Source organism: Drosophila subpulchrella, unplaced genomic scaffold, assembly GCF_014743375.2.
Source record: "Drosophila subpulchrella strain 33 F10 #4 breed RU33 unplaced genomic scaffold, RU_Dsub_v1.1 Primary Assembly Seq159, whole genome shotgun sequence".
Classification (NCBI taxonomy): Eukaryota; Metazoa; Arthropoda; class Insecta; order Diptera; family Drosophilidae; genus Drosophila; species Drosophila subpulchrella.
The window spans coordinates 1-5,000 of NW_023665497.1; the positions used below are offsets into that span (position 1 = coordinate 1).

The following is a 5,000-nucleotide window of genomic DNA, read 5'->3' on the forward strand; positions in this document are numbered from 1 at the left end:
TCGGAATGAAGATGGTTCTGGCTAGTCGGATAAAGCGAGGTAATTTTACTGCACCATAGAATTAGGTTCTTATGCGAAGCATAACGCCTAACGGCACCTCCTTAGCAGATTTTGGAGTTATTCCGTCAGGCCCCGGACGAGCTAATAAATGCGACTCTTGATGTCCTAAGTTCGCGCTTTGTAATAGCGGACCATATACCCTCTCAAGCGAGTGAACTGGAGTTGTCCACTATGTTTTCGCTCCCCAAAGAGCTTGGGCTGAGACTGAGTCATTACCTCTCTTCCATAGGGTTCCATATATTCTTGGTTTGGCATTACCGACTCATCATGTTTCCTCGCGTATTGACTTAATGCAACTTACTTATCTTATCCCAGTTTCGCTGGATGACAGCGTACTGCTGCCTTCTGCTTTCTCTTCTATTCCGATGCGCCGTGCCGGCCTCGTCGCGTGCGTCTTGCACCCGTGTCGAAAAATCCCTTGAAGATAAGCGGATAACACTGAGAGTGGTTTCCTTCCCCTCGATCTTGCGCCCTATCAATGATAGTTTGCAGTTCTTGGGCTCTCCATTTGGAAGGACAAACTACGGCTATACCCGCGTAGCGCCTCAAGATTCCACTGTTCGACTGTTCTAATTGTGTTTGATTGGAACGTTTCAGACGTTGGTTACTTGGTGGTTTTGCTCACATATTACTAGGGCGGCGCCGTATGGTTAGATTTGCAACTTCTGGGACGAGAGCAGATTGCCCCCTTATCTGCTCGATTTTCTCCTTATAATCGTCCCTCTGTCTCAGCTTTTTAATTGCTTCGACGCTACGGTTCGTGAAAATACCGCTAGTTGCTTATTTCTGTGTCTTACACCATTTGCCGTGAGCTCAACCTCCTTTCTCGCCATCATCATCTTCTCTTCCTCACACCATCTTGCCTTGATTATCAACACGTCGACAGTATATCAAGTTCGTCTGGGTGTTGAGATCTCATGTGAACAACCAAGTCCTCTTTGGCTTGTAAGGAACCGTCACATATTGTACATGGGCCCTCCGACTGGAGTAGCTTCTGCACTTGTTCATATTGGGCATCCCCTGGGAAAAGATCCACAGGGGGTCGAGTCGTCAACGAATTTTCCACTAGTATCCGAGGCCTATTTATATTACTTTCTGTAGTTCCAATATGTAAGATTTCCCATAGGGTAACCAGCCCTATGGGAAATATATTCGCCGCTCAAATTGGCTGTTAAACAGTAAAGCAAGCTGCTTAACATTACCGGGGAACACCACGAGGAGGTTTTGAGTCGACTTGAATCTAGATATGACTTATGAATTACAGAATAATATTCCCCTTCTGCACATCCGAGGATATGACTTATGAATTACAGAATAATATTCCCCTTCTGCATACCTAAATTCCAGTTCCCCGCGCTTACTTGAATTTCTTCACTTTGACATTCAGAGCACTGGGCAGAAATCACATTGTGTCAACACCCGCTAGGGCCATCACAATGCTTTGTTTTAATTAGACAGTCGGATTCCCCAAGTCCGTGCCAGTTCTGAATTGATTGTTAATTGATAATCGTTATAATTAATAAGAACTAATTGGTTTAACCCAATTAGTATTCTTAAAAATTTTAGCAAGAAAGTTCCACAATTGGCTACGTAACTAAACTATCCGGGGAACAAGTGACCAACATAAATGCCAGACACTCTATTTACCCAGAACGAGCACATAAACCATGTTATTGTTTCCCAATCAAGCCCGACTATCTCAATCTTCAGAGCCAATCCTTATCCCGAAGTTACGGATCTAATTTGCCGACTTCCCTTACCTACATTATTCTATCGACTAGAGACTCTTCACCTTGGAGACCAGCTGCGGATATTGGTACGGCCTGTTGAGAAGTTTGCGTGTCCCCACCATAAATTTTCAAGGTCCGAGGAGAAAATATCGACACAACAGTATATGTCATGCTCTTCTAGCCCATCTACCATATCTCTCTGCGAAAGACTTCCATGGTAGTACGGCTATAAAACAGAAAAGAAAACTCTTCCGATATCTCTCGACGGCTTCTTTATGGTCGTTCCTGTTGCCAGGATGAGCACGAGGCCCATATTTAATAACAAACGGATACTCAACAGGTTACGGAATTGGAACCGTATTCCCTTTCGTTCAAAATTATTCAAGTATATTAATTAGCTTGATTTATATAATATAATTATATTTGTATGGCATTTGTGTTTTACTTGAAAATTTTCGGCTTTCGCCTTGAACTTAGGACCGACTAACTCGTGATCAACCACTGTTCACACGAAACCCTTCTCCACTTCAGTCCTCCAAGGTCTCATTCGATTATTTGCTACTACCACCAAGATCTGTACCAATGGCAGCTCCATGCAGGCTTACGCCAAACACTTCTACGCATACCATTGTACCTTCCTACTCACTAAAGTTTCAAAATTTATATCACAAGTAATATAAATCATCTACTTTAGCGGTAATGTATAGGTATACAACTTAAGCGCCATCCATTTTAAGGGCTAGTTGCTTCGGCAGGTGAGTTGTTACACACTCCTTAGCGGATTTCGACTTCCATGATCACCGTCCTGCTGTTTTAAGCAACCAACGCCTTTCATGGTATCTGCATGAGTTGTTAATTTGGGCACCGTAACATTACGTTTGGTTCATCCCACAGCGCCAGTTCTGCTTACCAAAAGTGGCCCACTGGGCACATTATATCATAACCTTGAACTTCATATCAAGAAAGTTAAGGTTCTTACCCATTTAAAGTTTGAGAATAGGTTAAGATCGTTTCGACCCTAAGGCCTCTAATCATTCGCTTTACCAGATAAGATTATTTTATATAACATTAAAATGCACCAGCTATCCTGAGGGAAACTTCGGAAGGAACCAGCTACTAGATGGTTCGATTGGTCTTTCGCCCCTATACTCAATTCTGACAATCGATTTGCACGTCAGAACTGTTTCGGTCTTCCATCAGGGTTTCCCCTGACTTCAACCTGATCAAGTATAGTTCACCATCTTTCGGGTCACAGCATATATGCTCAAGGTACGTTCCAGTTAGAGGCATAAATAATATAAATATCATTATACATAACTATATAGAACGCCCCGGGATTGTGTTAATTAGCTATAAATAGTTAAAAAACTAATCCCATTATTAGTCAAGTTAATTACGCTATTAGGTTTATATCCCAATAACTTGCACATATGTTAGACTCCTTGGTCCGTGTTTCAAGACGGGTCCCGAAGGTATCCTGAATCTTTCGCATTGTTAATCATACAAGTGCATATAATAAACACAAAATCAATGATAATTATGCCATTATATAATTCCGAAAAATTAACGCACTGTATTCATATAAATCTATCAGCACTTTATCAAATTAATAACATTTATTCTGTGTTAAAATGCAAGCAAATTAATTTGAATAAACTATAAGTTATATTTTATGATAAATTTTGTATGCTAATAGATTACAATGTCCTTATATGGAAAAAATGCACACTATTATCATAATATTGTTTAAATATTACAATTTTAATGATGAATTTTCCATAACGGATATTCAGGTTCATCGGGCTTAACCTCTAAGCAGTTTCACGTACTGTTTAACTCTCTATTCAGAGTTCTTTTCAACTTTCCCTCACGGTACTTGTTTACTATCGGTCTCATGGTTATATTTAGTTTTAGATGGAGTTTACCACCCACTTAGTGCTGCACTATCAAGCAACACGACTCTTTGGAAACATCATCTAGTAATCATTAACGTTATACGGGCCTGGCACCCTCTATGGGTAAATGGCCTCATTTAAGAAGGACTTAAATCGTTAATTTCTCATACTAGAATATTGACGCTCCATACACTGCATCTCACATTTGCCATATAGACAAAGTGACTTAGTGCTGAACTGATTTCTTTTCGCTCGCCGCTACTAAGAAAATCCTGGTTAGTTTCTTTTCCTCCCCTAATTAATATGCTTAAATTCAGGGGGTAGTCCCATATGAGTTGAGGTTGTGTATAACTTTTTTTGCAATTAATTCTTTATATATAATGATAAAACATTTTATTAAATTCGTTATATATTTTATATATTTGTATGGCATTTGTTTGGTCTAACGAATCAACGAAGAATAATAATATTGTCAACGGCTTTCTATTTACTAATCTTTAATAAGAGACAATTCTAGATAAATTTTTTATGCTAGACATTTCTCAGTATTATTTGATTGAAAAAGAAAATATTTCTCTTCGTTTTTCACATTCAAATTATTTACTAATGTGAGATAATGTTTTTCATATATTTGTTAATATTATGAATAATATAATAATTAAATTATTATTATCCAATAATATACCATATGCTTATAAAATTTCATTATAAAATTTATATAAACAACTTAATTAGCATAGTCTTACAACCCTCAACCATATGTAGTCCAAGCAGCACTATAAAATTAATTAAAGTACATAACAGCATGGACTGCGATATGCGTTCAAAATGTCGATGTTCATGTGTCCTGCAGTTCACACGATGACGCACAGTTTGCTGCGTTCTTCATCGACCCATGAGCCGAGTGATCCACCGCTTAGAGTTTTATATATTGGTTTGGTAATTTTGTCATATATGTTTTTATTGAAAGAAATTAAAAATACACCATTTTACTGGCATATATCAATTCCTTCAATAAATTGATTTTTATACCTAAAACGAATGCTGCGAAATGTCTTAGTTTCATATAACCAATAATATATCAAGTATTTTTTAAATGGCATTTACGGTATTAATACTTTTTTTTAGCGATATATATTGAAATTTATATAAAACATTAACCTGTAATAATCAGGTACAACATTGTACATTTTAGGTTGTTGCATTATCCAATGTATGCGCATAACTGAGATGAACAATACATATCGCAACGCGTGTATATTATGGTCCATATACACACAGTGTTTTATTAATTAATTGCATTTAATATACAATA

General features: G+C 37.8%; 1 non-coding gene across 1 annotated transcript; it reads right to left on the reverse strand.

The window, feature by feature from the left end:
• Positions 1-4,430: 4,430 nt before the first annotated feature.
• Positions 4,431-4,609, reverse strand: LOC119559012. Its single transcript, XR_005220592.1, has one exon. It is a non-coding gene; the product is annotated as a 5.8S ribosomal RNA (ribosomal RNA).
• Positions 4,610-5,000: the final 391 nt, after the last annotated feature.